At 42.3% G+C, this 14,024-nt stretch overlaps 1 protein-coding gene across 1 annotated transcript in view; it reads right to left on the reverse strand.

Annotated features, from left to right (window-relative positions):
- Nucleotides 1–14,024, reverse strand: part of LOC124794671 (serine/threonine-protein kinase Genghis Khan) — a 367,558-nt gene that overhangs the window by 309,282 nt on the left and 44,252 nt on the right. The window lies entirely within an intron of this gene.

The following is a 14,024-nucleotide window of genomic DNA, read 5'->3' on the forward strand; positions in this document are numbered from 1 at the left end:
GATTAAATATTGTGACCAACAACTTCTTTGGATTTTATTTATACCAATGTGTGTTTTGGACTTCCAAACTGTTTTTAATTAGCTTAATGCAATCAAATATTTCTTACCGTATTGAGTCAATCAAAGATTGGTGAAAGCCGGCAACATGTCTTGGTATAAAGTTCAAAGAATGTATCCGATTGCTGCGTTTCTTCAACTAAGTAAGGGCCACAGTGCTCAACAACCATTATCATGGATAACATGATATTAACATTAATTTTAATGGTTAGGCACTAAATAAAAGAGTGCATTTACCAAAAATTAAGACAAATGATAAATATATGGAGGCCCATATAATTCAAGAGACATTATCATGACATATATGTCCCAATAATGTTAAGGCGTAACTAGCATTCAAATAAAACAAAAAACTTATCTTCTCCATTATGTAGCTAAGACATTATCTCCTTTATAACGATTAGCAATGCAAGCAGTCTCTCTTAAATTCAGGATTGCTGCATTGATTACCACTGCAGAGGATTTCAGTGGTTGAAGTATGTCTCTAACATACCGCACATCTCAATAAATTAAACAGAGAAGTTAGTACCATTTTATAGACCTCCATTGTCCAAATATTAGCTCACTCTGAAGACTGCATAAAAGAAATTTCAAAACTTTCTTTTTTATTTGAGAATTTTCTTTGTGCTTGAGATTAAAAAATAATAGAAAAAAATATAACAAGGCAGTCTACAAAAGAAAACACAAAAATTGAAATATGATACAATATTCATCCTTGAAGAAACCTCATTAAGATTCTCCTCTCTAATGCTTTCCCATGTAAAGTGGTCCTTTCTCACATAAGAACCACACCGGCTCTATGAGTGGCACTTTTCCTTGAAGTTCACACAAACTTTTCCACAGATGACAAATGAGTTATCTGCCAGCACAGAAGAAAGTGTGGGCTGCTATTAATGACTGAAAATAGGAAATCTCCTTCCTGCTTGCATTTATAATCTCCAGCAGTTTACCAAATTCCTCACAAGATAAAGCTGCCTGAGGTTTTGCTACCACCCACACAGTTATGAGAAAGTGTGTGGTCAGAGGATTGATAGAACAGAATTTGTCAGTCGTATGAAATAACACCTACAATTCTGCAAACCATTATAAGAAAATAGAATGAACTTGAACAAATTGCTGGTGGGCTGGCAATAATTCACCAGAAGCTGAAAACTGTAAGATAGCAAGTACAAGCCAGGCCTGCGTCATAGCGATGTGCTGTAATTATTTACTGAAAAATTAGTGGTGAGACTGAATACATGAATGAAAATGTGTTGCTTCCAAGCAAAATGGTGTCTTAGTAGACTCAACAGTAGAGAATGAAAGGAGTGGCATATTTACTGCAGGTTAATTTGGATCATTTTTCAAACTTATGCACGAAAAGTCCCGCCATGATGGGTAGCTCAGGAAAGACATTATGGTAGTACAAGCTTGTGCCACTGCTAATGGAACAGAGAAACTGTTGTCACTTATCAGTGATATAGCTGAAAGTCCCCTTTGCTTCAAAAATGTGCATAAATTATCATGTGCTTACATAAATCACTGACAAGCTTGAATGAAAAAGAGTAAAATTTGTCATTTAGCAAAAAGTGTTCTATCACAAATTGAACAATGAAAAATTCAAGATTGTGCTTCTCGTTGAGAACTGTGCTGCCCCCACAAAAAAACGTTTTATGCCAAACATTAAATTTGCTTTTTGTTCTAGCAATATGACCAGAAAATTTCAGCCCTTGGAACAAAAAACTATAAACATGACAAAACAATGTTATCCCAACTGCATCATTCAACTATATCTAAAACATATTAATGAGCCAGAATCTGCAAAGCTGCTAAATCTTCTTGATCCAGTAAATTTGTTTCAACTACATGCAAAGCCGTGGAGGATCAAGTAACCTAAAGCTTGTTTCAAGAAGGCAGGTACTTTTTAAACAAGTTTATCACTCTCTTCAAAAAACTGTCTAATGGATATCATTTTCAGCTTATGACTGTATAAGTTTTGATTCTGCTTGTCATACTTTAAGCAATTCACACAGGCTCCAGACCCATGTTACAAGAATTTTATGTTGTCTTGAAATTTGGGGAAACATGATTGTAGCTGGGAAAAAAACAAATTTTTTGCCACAAGCAGGTGGTGGGGTAAATCTCAATTATTTAAGGATACATACAATGAAAACTGACAGGTGGTCATGAAAACCTTGGAGATACTTATGTCACTTGCCTGTTGCCCACTTTCGGGTGGGTTGTGATTTCCATCTTCCCTCTTTGTGTGCTGTTCCCCACATTCTCTCTCGAACCCCCCCCCTCAACCCCCCTGGGGGTATTATGGTTTTTTTACATTGATGGCTCTAAATCCACTGGTCACATGGGATAAGACTTCATGTCTTCTGTTGGCATGGAACATCCTCGCTTGCCTGCCACATGTAGGGTGTTTTCTGCAGACCCCATTGCCTTTTACTGTGCCCCGTGCTTTATTAAATGGTCCTCCTTCACCCAAGTTTTGTTATGAAGGGACTTGTTGAGTGGCCTTCAGGCTATTGCCTGTTGTTTTTTCCATCCTCTCTTGGTCTGTACCATTCACGACCTTCTTGCCAACGTTGAGCTCACTGCTTTTTCTGTTGATTACTTTGGGTTCAAGGCCCCATGGGTATCCCTGGTAATGAACATGACAGTTGTCTGGCTGTTGGACAGCCATCTATCCCTGTTGGCTGTGACCACTCCGAGGGAGGGGGAGGGGAGGGGGGGGGGGTTGTGGCTTCACATCAAGTTCCTTTCACTCATTCCTGAGGACTCTTGGGGGGAGGAGGAGGGGGGGAGCATCTACCTGTCTAATAAACTTTGTGCAATTAAGGGGCTTCCTCCTGCCTCTCCTGACAGGAATCTACCACCCTCTGCTGCCTGCGATATCAAGCTGACCCACACTTTTTTTTTTACCCTGTAAGGAGATGCCTCTCCCCCCTCCGCCCCCCTCCCACCCTTTGTAGCTGCAGGGCTCCCTCATTGTGATATGTATTTTGCAGGACTGCCCCACTTCTTGGTTCTTCGCACCAAATATTCCTTCCCACTCTCCTTGTCATGGGTATTAGTAGCCAACCCTCACATTGTTAAGTCTTGTCTTTGGTTTTCTTTGGGAAATGGTTTGTCCTCCCAGATTTAAGAATTGGAGTCCCTCAGTTAGCATTTATGTTGTTTAGGGAGGCCTTCGGCCTTGCCTCCATGCCAGTGTGGGGTCTGGGGCAGGCTGGCAGCAGTACCAGCACCCCGTCACACGTAGCGCCTCTGTGGTGCCTTGCTCGCACACCCCTCACCTCCCTTCCCTTCCTGTTCCTTACTCTTCCTGCCACCTGCATGTTCCTTCTGCCACTTACTTTACCCATTTTCCTTTCCCACTGACTGGATTGCGTTTTTGGTGTTCTTTCTCGCCGCCACTGCCACCGCCACCACTAATCAACCACCAACCAATTCGCACTCCACCTCTGTTTCATGTTCAACGCTGGTGTTCCTGCATTATGTTTTACTATCTCATCTATACACAGTATCTGAGCTATTGTAACATTATCATAATCCAAAACGATGAAAACTGCAACAAGGTGGCAGTGCTGGAAAAAAAAGTTCTGCTGAACTGTGGTTTCCAACCAAAGCAGATGAGTGATCAGAGACTGTCCCTCCCAAAAGCCGCACTGGTAAGTAGACAAAAGGTTCCAAAATTCAAGGAACCAACAAAGCCAACGAGCCACCATCCATTCAAATAACGTGCGGGGGACATTGGTCGGACCGACTGCCTGGTAGCTACAAAGGGGCAGCAGATCCCTACCAGGCTTAAGGACAGAAAACAAAATAATGTCCCTCCATTCAGAGTGGAAAATACCTTGGAGCCAAATACAGTTACACAACAGGAGGAGGTATTGTAATTATCGAAGATTGAGATGATGAAGCAATTGGTTCTGGATGGAACTGGGGACAGAGGCGGAATTGTGGGAAGAGGAGACACCCAGAAGAAGTTCCCAAGCAGTAAAGGTTCAATGTAGGATTCCACCTGACAAGGGGTAAAACATAAATGGAATGCTTCAAGCCCACTGACTCTGGAGAAGGAAGGCAGCCAGATAGGAGGCCGATGCCAATGCCGTCTCAAATGGATCCACATGAAGGCCACCTGGGAGGGCAAGGCAAGGACGGAAGATGCCTGTAGGCAACCTTCGAGGTGTGGAGCGTAGCCCACATCTGTCATGACGGGACAGAAGAATGTAGCGAGGAGACAATGTGTTTCCAACACACCTACTTGCTCTGTCTGATAAAGTAACAGGCTCTGGAGTGAATGCGTTTAAAGGTAATAAAACCGGCAGAGGACAGGTGCTCCTTAAGGTATTGCAAGGTTCGTCAAGGATGGCAATAACAATGGCCATGCTCCACCATGGAAATGGGTGGCAGTGAAAGGGACCCACTGAGTGGAGGATGGCAATGCCAGCAATATAAATAATTGCATTGCACATGTCAAAGATGAGCTTCATCAATACACCCTGACAAAAAGGAGGTAAATGTGTCCTGGGAGATAAACAAAGGCCAATCAATGTGATAACAAGAGAATCAATGGGAAATGGTTGCTATGGTAGAGGTCGACATGTGGCAACCAGTGCATTGAAGTGAGAAGAGGAGGGAAAGTGAGCAAAAGATTAATGGCAGAGAAAGTGCCGTAATGGGCACTAAAAGGGGAAGGGGAACCATCATTAAGAAGGCACAGAATGTGGTCCGCAAGAAAATGGTCTATGAGGAGACTTCTACTGCATTGAAAAAGCCTTGCCCCACCAGGGGTGATAGGCATTAAATTCCCCAAGGAAGAGGAAGGGAGAGACGGAGTTGCTGAAGGAGGGCAGTTAGAGCAGCGAGCACGGGTGGCCTGCCAGGAGGGAGACAAAGATACAGGGGTACAAATTCTTCTTCCAGATTGCCTGCCCCTATCTCCGATGCAACCATTAAAGCAGCTCAACCAGCAGCAACAGAGACACAAGAGTACATGTGTATTGAAGCAGACCAACTTGGGTTTCCGCAAGCCCAGCAAGATTCATGGGACCTAATCAGGCTGCTGCTCCTGACAACAGCTTATGATATCAATCTAACATGACTAGCAAGTTACATGTTTGTGGAAGTAGTTTCACTGCAGCTCAGTTATTATAATGATGGGAGCAGTAAAATGGACACACCAAACTTAAAGGAGATCAAGAAGAAAATAAGAATTGGGAAATATATATCAGTTGCAATAGAGCACAAGTATAGCTGTGGAAAAAAAATTGTGCGCGCTCATATGGCAGTTTCAAATAAATCAGTAGGTGCCTACCAATGCAAGCTGGGTAAAACTTACTAAACACACACTCCAGAGCCTCGAGCGTGTTAAAACATGTTTGTAAATTTAACCAGTAGTTTTCTCACTCCATAAATATTTTGAAAGAGGACATACATACTGGTTGACAAGTGTGTGGAAATTTTTGCTAAGGACTTGAGGCCATTTAGTAATACATATGCTTTCTAAATTTAGAGCAAATGTTGACTGAAACAGGAAAAAATATGGCTCAGTGGATATTGCGAACCAAATTCTGCTGGTATGCAACATAGTGCGAAGAAAGCTCAGTATAAGCTGCTTCTTTCAGAGCTGTAATTTTTAGATTAACATAACACGGAAAACAAACTTTGTATTTACTAAAGTATACTTGAGGAATTTAGAATGAACTATTTTGGCCATTTAGAATGAATTCAGCAAACCAGCAATACACACCCTGGAATAAGTAATTAAAACTGATATAACTGGGGTCATAAAAAAGTAAGGTTACAGAAACTAAACCTCCAAAACATCACTTTAGTCGGTATTGCAGTAATATGCATCTTCAGATTCTTAGGTGCCAAGGGCCTTGACTTTGAGAGATGGTCCTGTTTACTATAGAAAACATACTAATGATGGTTTGAGTTGAGAAAGAGGGTAGAAGCAGAGAAAGCCGTTGATATCGAAATAAATAAATGAGTGAAAAGGGAAAAAAATGACAAATAAAATAAAACATTTACTGGCCTACAATGACCCAAAATGAATATACAGGGTGTGTACATAGTCCAGGAACACTTTCAATTATTTATTGCACAGGAACTAAACACTGCACAGATGTCATACATATTGCATTTTGAAGACAAACACTGAAAGTTGTTTTTACTTTCAGTGTTTCTCTTCGAAAAAATATATATATATATATATATATATATATATATATATATAATAGAGGGAAACATTCCACGTGGGAAAAATATATCTAAAAAGAAAGATGATGAAACTTACCAAACAAAAGCGCTGGCAGGTCGATAGACACACAAACAAACACAAACATACACACAAAATTCTAGCTTTCGCAACCAATGGTTGCCTCGTCAGGAAAGAGGGAAGGAGAAGGAAAGACAAAAGGATATGGGTTTTAAGGGAGAGGGTAAGGAGTCATTCCAATCCCGGGAGCGGAAAGACTTACCTTAGGGGGAAAAAAGGACAGGTATACACTCGCACACACACACATATCCATCCACACATACACAGACACAAGCAGACATTTGTATGTCTGCTTGTGTCTGTGTATGTGTGGATGGATATGTGTGTGTGTGCGAGTGTATACCTGTCCTTTTTTCCCCCTAAGGTAAGTCTTTCCGCTCCCGGGATTGGAATGACTCCTTACCCTCTCCCTTAAAACCCATATCCTTTTGTCTTTCCTTCTCCTTCCCTCTTTCCTGACGAGGCAACCATTGGTTGCGAAAGCTAGAATTTTGTGTGTATGTTTGTGTTTGTTTGTGTGTCTATCGACCTGCCAGCGCTTTTGTTTGGTAAGTTTCATCATCTTTCTTTTTATATATATATATATATATATATATATATATATATATATATATATATATAGAGAGAGAGAGAGAGAGAGAGAGAGAGAGAGAGAGAGAGATAGAGAGAGAGGGGGGGGGGGGGGGACATTCTACGTGGGGTGAGTGACCTGGCAGACATCAATAAGGTAATCGAATTCTTGCCATACCCGTCCTAGCATGGCATTATCGACTGTAGCAGTCGCTTCCTGTATTCTCTCCCAGAGTTCTGCTACATCACGTGTTAGAGGCGGTCCATACACCAGATCTTTAATGTGTCGCCACAGAAAAAAGTCACATGGATTGAGATCTGGTGATCAGAGAGGCCATTTCATGAAACAGCTGTCCCCTTCTGTAGCATGGCCAATCCATCGATGCGGTAGCTCCGTGTGCAGGTACCCAAGAACTTCATGATGAAAATGGGGTGGAGCCCCATCCTGCTGAAAGATGAACGGAGAGTCCGCTCGCATTTGAGGCATCGGCCATGGCTGCAACATGTCCAAGTAGGAATATCCAGTGACACTGCTCTCGGCGAAGAAGAATGGCTCGTACAGTGTTTGATGTGGCAAGGCACAAAAACATTTACCTTTTGGGGAATCACACTCAAATTCAATGCATTCATGCAGATGCTCTGCACCCCAGATTTGACAATATGCCTGTTCACTTTCCCATCAGTGTGAAAAGTGGCTTCGTCACTAAAAATTAAGTGATCAACAATGCCATCCCCATCCTCATTCAACTGTTGCAACTGTGAACAAAACTCAAAACGCTTATCTTTGTTGTCATTGAGATCCAATTTGAATGGTTTCATAGACAGCTTCTGTCGCAGGACTTTCCACACTGTCACTGGAGCCACTTTGAGTTCATGGGATGTAAGACACACCGATTTCTTTAGCCTGCTTATGACTGTCTTTCGTATGCGCTCCACATTCACTTCACTCACTCACACTAGGACGTCCGCTTCTCTTTGCGGGCACAAGCAACCTGTCATAACGAATTTGTTGTGCCAGTGGTAAGTGGCATTCCTTGCTGGTGGCTTATTACCGTACTTGGTTCTAAACATCCATTGAACAGCTGTAGCACACTTGTTTTTCTTGAACTCCAACACACAGGAAGCTTGCTCCGCACCCGAACTCGCCATGTTTGCAACTAGCACTGACTATCGGTATATTACCAAACTACACTGTGGCGATATACATGAAAAAAAACTTTCAGGGTTTCTCTTCAAAATGACATGTATGATATCCGTACAATGTTTGGTTCTTGTGCAATAAATAATAGAAAGTGTTCCAGGACTTAATGTACACCCTATATATTTCATTGCACATCGTCTAGTGATACTCTGGTAAAAAAAACACTTCTCACAAACTTCTGAACCTTGCTCATAACACTACAATGAAAGCGTACAGAATAAACTGTCAAACAGTGTAGCACAGCAAGACAGAAAGACTGGCAGGCAAGGAAGCTTCCTTCAGCTTTCTCGGACTGGGAAAAAGCTTGACTTGGCGGGAGTAAAGCAGCCTGTCCATTCTGCGAATAACGTGCTCCAGCTTGCCTGTCTCGCTAACAGGCAAGCATGAGCACGTTAAACGTAATATGTGAGTACCTCTGGATAAAGATTGCAAACTGTGACAGCAGAGTCCAAGTGAACCCAGACATCAACTGCTTTCAATCTCGTGTGAAGGGGATCCATGTACCAACAATAGCAATAATGACCAATGAGCAAACATCACCAGGAACCCTTAAGGGCTTCACCAAATAAGATGAAGTAAATATTCCAGAATTAAAACCAAGAACAACTGCCAACATAAGCAATTTAGAAGTAAATATCCTTTGTGAAGCAAAATAGCTTAAATCACTTAATGAAGTCACATCCTCCGGTCCTGACAGTATACCAGTCAGTTTCCACTCAGAGTATGTTGATACAATAGCTCAATATTTAGCAAACATGCACACTCTTTGAAAGATCCATATGCGAAGACTGGGAAGTTGCACAAGTCACACCAATACTCAAGAAAGGAAATGGGAGTAATCCACTGAATTACAGACCATACCACCAACATCGGATTTTGGAACATATACTGTGTTCAAACAGTATGAGTTATCTCAAAGAAAAAGATTTACTGACAAACAGCCAACATGGATTCAGAAAAAAACTGTTCTCTTTCATTCTGACAAAGTAATGAGTGCTACTGACAGGGGATACTGAATTGTTTCCACATCTTCTTCCAGAACGCTTTTGACACCGTATGTCACAAGCAACTTCTGATCAAATTGCATGCCTACATACCATCATCTCAGTTGTGCGACTGGATTCACGATCTCCAGTCAGAAAGCTCACAGTTTGTAGTGACTGATGGAAAGTAATCAGGTCAAACAGAAGTAATACCTGGTGCTCTGTCACGGAGTGTTCTAGGTCCTCTACTGGGCATGATCTACTTACAGGGCATAGGCAAAATAATGTGAACAGTTGTAGTGATGGGATTGTTGTGTTTGTCGGTCAACAATGAAGGTAAGGCACGTGTCACGCTGGACTGTACATGTTCAGTGTGGACTAGACATCAGTGCAGGTCATTTATGAGTAGTGCACACTTCGTGTTTGCATTCAGAGGCTGAGGCAATGTGCAATGAAAGACCTACCAGAGTTTCAAAGAGGGCAGACTGTGGGGGACCGATTAGCTGGAGCACCAGTCAGCAAGGCAGCCAGCTTATTGAATGTTTCAAGAGCAAGTGTTTCAACAGTCATGACAGCCTACACAAAACATGGAAATGTAATTGTGGGTACAAATCAAAATTAAATGGCAACAGACCGTCATATGTTAACATGAACTGTGTCAAAACACACAGAACTACAGTGGCTAAAGTGACTGCAGAGCTTAATAGCCGTCCTCAAGACCTCGTATCAGCCAGCACTGTCCACCAGGAGCTCCAAAAACCATTCATGGACAAGCTGCTATACCAAAACCATTAGTGATGACAACCAGTGCAAAGCAGCATAAAACATGGTGTCAGGAGCATAAATCCTCGACGGTCATATGGTCAGATGAGTCAATGTTTTCATTATTTCGTTATTTTACTTCTGGAGAATGCCAAAAGAAGCCTACAATGCTGATTGCTTGATTCTGACAGCTAAGCATGGAGGTGGTAGTGTGATGGTGTGGGCAGCCATATCACAGTATTCTGCTGGTCCCATCACTACTCTCTAAGGCCGTATTACAGCTAACAATTATGTGAACATTTTAGGTGATCATGTGCACCCCATGATTCAAATGTTGTTCCCCAACAACAACGCCATATAACAACAACGCCATATTTCAGGATGACAATGCAGCCATTCACACAGCCGGGACAGTACAATCATGGTATGAGGAGCATACAGATGAACTGCAGTGTGTTCCCTTGCCAGCACAGTCCCTGGACTTCAACATTATGTAACCCTTGTGGGCAGTATTGAAGCACAGAATCCAGAGCAGATTTCCGCATCCTCATCACTACAACAGTTAGAAGAGGTTCAGATCGAAGAGTGGTATACCATTCCACTGGAGACAGTACAATCATTATACACCAGTATTCGAAGCAGAATCGCAGCTAAAGGGGAAATGAAGGTCCAAACTCTTATAAACAAACAATTCCCCAGTAAGTAAAGGTGTTCACATTTTTTGCCTATCCCCTGTAAATGATTTATGAGACAATCTGAGTAGCGCTCTTAGATTGTATGCAAATGATGCTGTCTTTACTCTCTTATAAAGTCATCAGATGATTAAAACAAATTGCAAAATGATTCAGACAACGTATCTGTATGGAGTGTAAGTTGTAACTGACTCCAAATAACGAAAAGTGTGAAGTCATCCATTACTGGCAGATGCTCAAAGATGGGGACATTTCTCCTGCTGGATAAGGTGGGCAGCATCTGGACGGGAGGGCGCAGGAACTGCATGGGAGAGGGAAAGGAGAGGGAGCGGGACTGGGAAGAGGAGGGAGGAGGGGGAAAAAGGACATAACAGAGGCAAAGTTAGATGTCATAGACGCAGGGTGAAGACTATCATATTATTTCTGATGAGCATCAATGTAGGATAAATGATCACGGGACATACTTCTGTACCACCTCCTCCTTCTTACACACAGGCCTTCTTACAAGCCAGGCAATCCGGTGAAAATAAAGAGTGATGATTGCACCAATCAACACATGAGGGTGGTGGAACAAGGAGCAACCCTCATGATGTGGGCGTGCACATTCACTGATTCACCGTATAGAAAGTCCACTGTACAGCATTAAGACATGTACACAAAAATGTCTCACAGATGGCAGGAAGTATGGTTCCACATCACACCAATAAACCATAATCTTGACTTTCACCAGGAGGGTGCCTCCTCAAATGCCAGAATGAAGGTGCCAGTGTTGATGCATTCATACTTATCGCCTTACTGAATATGCCATGAAAAATGAATGCCACGCCATTCCAGGTTGGTCTGGAGTTCCTCATTGAAGGATGAGATCCCTATGAAAAATTACACCCTGAAAAAAATGAGCCATATTCAACAACTGGTGACAAGTAATGGACACCAGGACGTCGCCAAGATGATCACAGGCATGAAGGACCACAGGTTGTGGAGCAGGAGGAGTTTCTATCAACAGCAAACCTGACCACATGTTACTCAGAGTATCCACTTTGCCAAACTTGTTTGCAATAGTTTCCACGGTTTCCATGAAAAATAATGGTTTGGTGGTGGTGCAAGTGTCCCCATCAGCAACAGTACAAAACAGGTTGCGGGGAAAAGGATTCAGTACAAGCCAGCGAGCCTGGCCCTCCTTCCAGGGGGTAGGTGGGAATGGAAGGTCCTAGGGTCATGCAAAGCACCATTAAAGCATACATTCCCAACTAATGAGACAGCCATAGAAGAATGGCCAGTTTTTTGGAGCAGAATATGTTTCACATCACCCACTTCGGTCAAGGACTCTCCCCGTGAGCATCACCCAGCTGCAGCAAGACAGTCTGGCATGGCGGCCGTTGCAGGGAACTCTGACGTTCCAGTATGAGAAGCAATCACTCCTAGGAATACACCGGGAGGTAGCAGCTCAAGTATCAGATGATGATTCCTATATTGTCAGGGGGCTCACCTGAAAGGGTACAGGCCGGCCGCGGTGGCCGAGCAGTTCTAGGCGCTTCAGTCTGGAACCGTGCGACTGTTACGGTCCCAGGTTCAAATCCGCCTCAGGCATGGATGTGTGTGATGTCCTTAGGTTAGTTAGGTTTAAGTAGTTCTAAATTCTAGGGGACTGGTGACCTCAGATGTTAAGTCCCATACTGCTCAGAGCCATTTGAACCATTTTTTGAAAGGGTACATAATGACCATACCACATGGAATGGCTACCGTGATGGCTGCAGAGAGCTGAACGACACTGGCTTTGAGGGAAAGATGGAAAAGGCGGTAATGCTACATACCAAAGATCTCATCAAAGACACTAACTAAGGTGTTCTCCCCCAGTTGGCTCACACTACAGAGACAAAATTTGAAATGGGAAGCCAACCCCAAAAGGGAACCAAAAACACCAAGGGAGGAAAAGAAAGAAAGAAAGAAAGAAAGAAAGAAAGATAGATAGATAGATAGAAAAAGGAATAAAACTGTAAGCGATAGCAGAAACTATGAGAATAGCCAGGCCAACATAAGCAATGACTCCATGAGAGGGGAAGGAGAGGGCAGTGGGGAAGGAGTGAGAACATGGAGGGAGGTGTAGAGAGAAGGGAATGCAGCCCAGGAAGGAAGAAAGGGCCACAATAGCTCAGGTCTTGATGCACAAACTCACAAAAGAGCCATGGGGCCACTGGCAGGAGAATGAGAATCAAAGCTCGTACTTCGAAACTTAAGTCCTGGATGTGATTAACCTAAGTCACGGATATGTGTTTAGAAGAAACATTGAATCACTTGACATTTTAAAATGTAGGCTTTAACCATATAGAAAACATTATGTTTAAAGTTTAGAGCAGGCTAAAACAACATTTGTTTGAAACAATGTGTAATTTGGGTGTGTGTCCCAAAGGAAGAGTTTGTATTGCAGTCCATGAATCTCTCTCTCTCTCTCTCTCTCTCTCTCTCTCTCTCTCTCTCTCTCTCTCTCTCTTCCCCCCCCCCCCCCTCCCCCTTCCCCCCTTCTTTTTGATATGTTAAAGAATCTGGAACAAATGTCCCATAAATGTGTTTACCTCAAGGAGGAATATATTGAGTAAATAAACTCTTTCGAATGCATAGCAGCATTTTTTCTTTGTAAAGTCGAGGATTTATCAGCAACTCATAGTGAGTGCCACAGGGCACTTTATGTATCATTGTCATTTTCCTTCTTTTCTGTTCCAGTTGTTCGTGGCGAGCAGGAAGAATGAGTTTGGTAAGCCTCCGTGTGAGCCACTATCCCTCTAATCCTACTTTCATGGTCTTTTTTAGGAATGTGTGCAGGACGAAGCAATATATTGGTTGACTCTTCTAAGAATGTAAACTAGGAAATTTAACAGTAAAAGACATTACAATGCACAATACCTCTCTTGTAGCATCTGCCACTAGATAGCATTTCTGCGATTCATCTACACTTATTGAACAAACCTGTGACAAAACGCTCTTCTCCTGTTTGGATCATTTCTGGTTTCTTTATGAATTCCAACTGATTTGTGCCTCAGACTGAGCAGCAAAACGAGTATCAGCTGAACCAGCATTTTGTAAGATATTCCCTTCAGAGGTGGGTTACACTTGCTAAGGATTTTTCCAAAGAATATTCAGTCTGGTATCTGCCTATTCAAAAACATGTTTTTTGTGATCATTCCACTTGAAACTCCTTTGCACTGGTATTCCCAGATATTTAATGGCTGTGAATTCTTAAGGCAATTGTTCAGCAATCGTTTAAGATAATGATTTTTTTTTCAAATTATATATATGTGATTTATTAAATCTGCTAATAATGAAGGTGAACTGCTAATTCCTGTAGCAACTGTTGAAGCTCTGCAGGTCATCCTGCACTTTGCTACAATTTTCAGATCGTTACAGATGGAGAAATTTAAATGTGATATAGAACTCTAATTCGGTAGTAGGAAAAGGAGGAGAGGAAAAATAGAAATGAAAGAAAAAAT

The sequence above is a fragment of the Schistocerca piceifrons genome, chromosome 4 (genome assembly GCF_021461385.2).
Source record: "Schistocerca piceifrons isolate TAMUIC-IGC-003096 chromosome 4, iqSchPice1.1, whole genome shotgun sequence".
Taxonomy (NCBI): Eukaryota; Metazoa; Arthropoda; class Insecta; order Orthoptera; family Acrididae; genus Schistocerca; species Schistocerca piceifrons.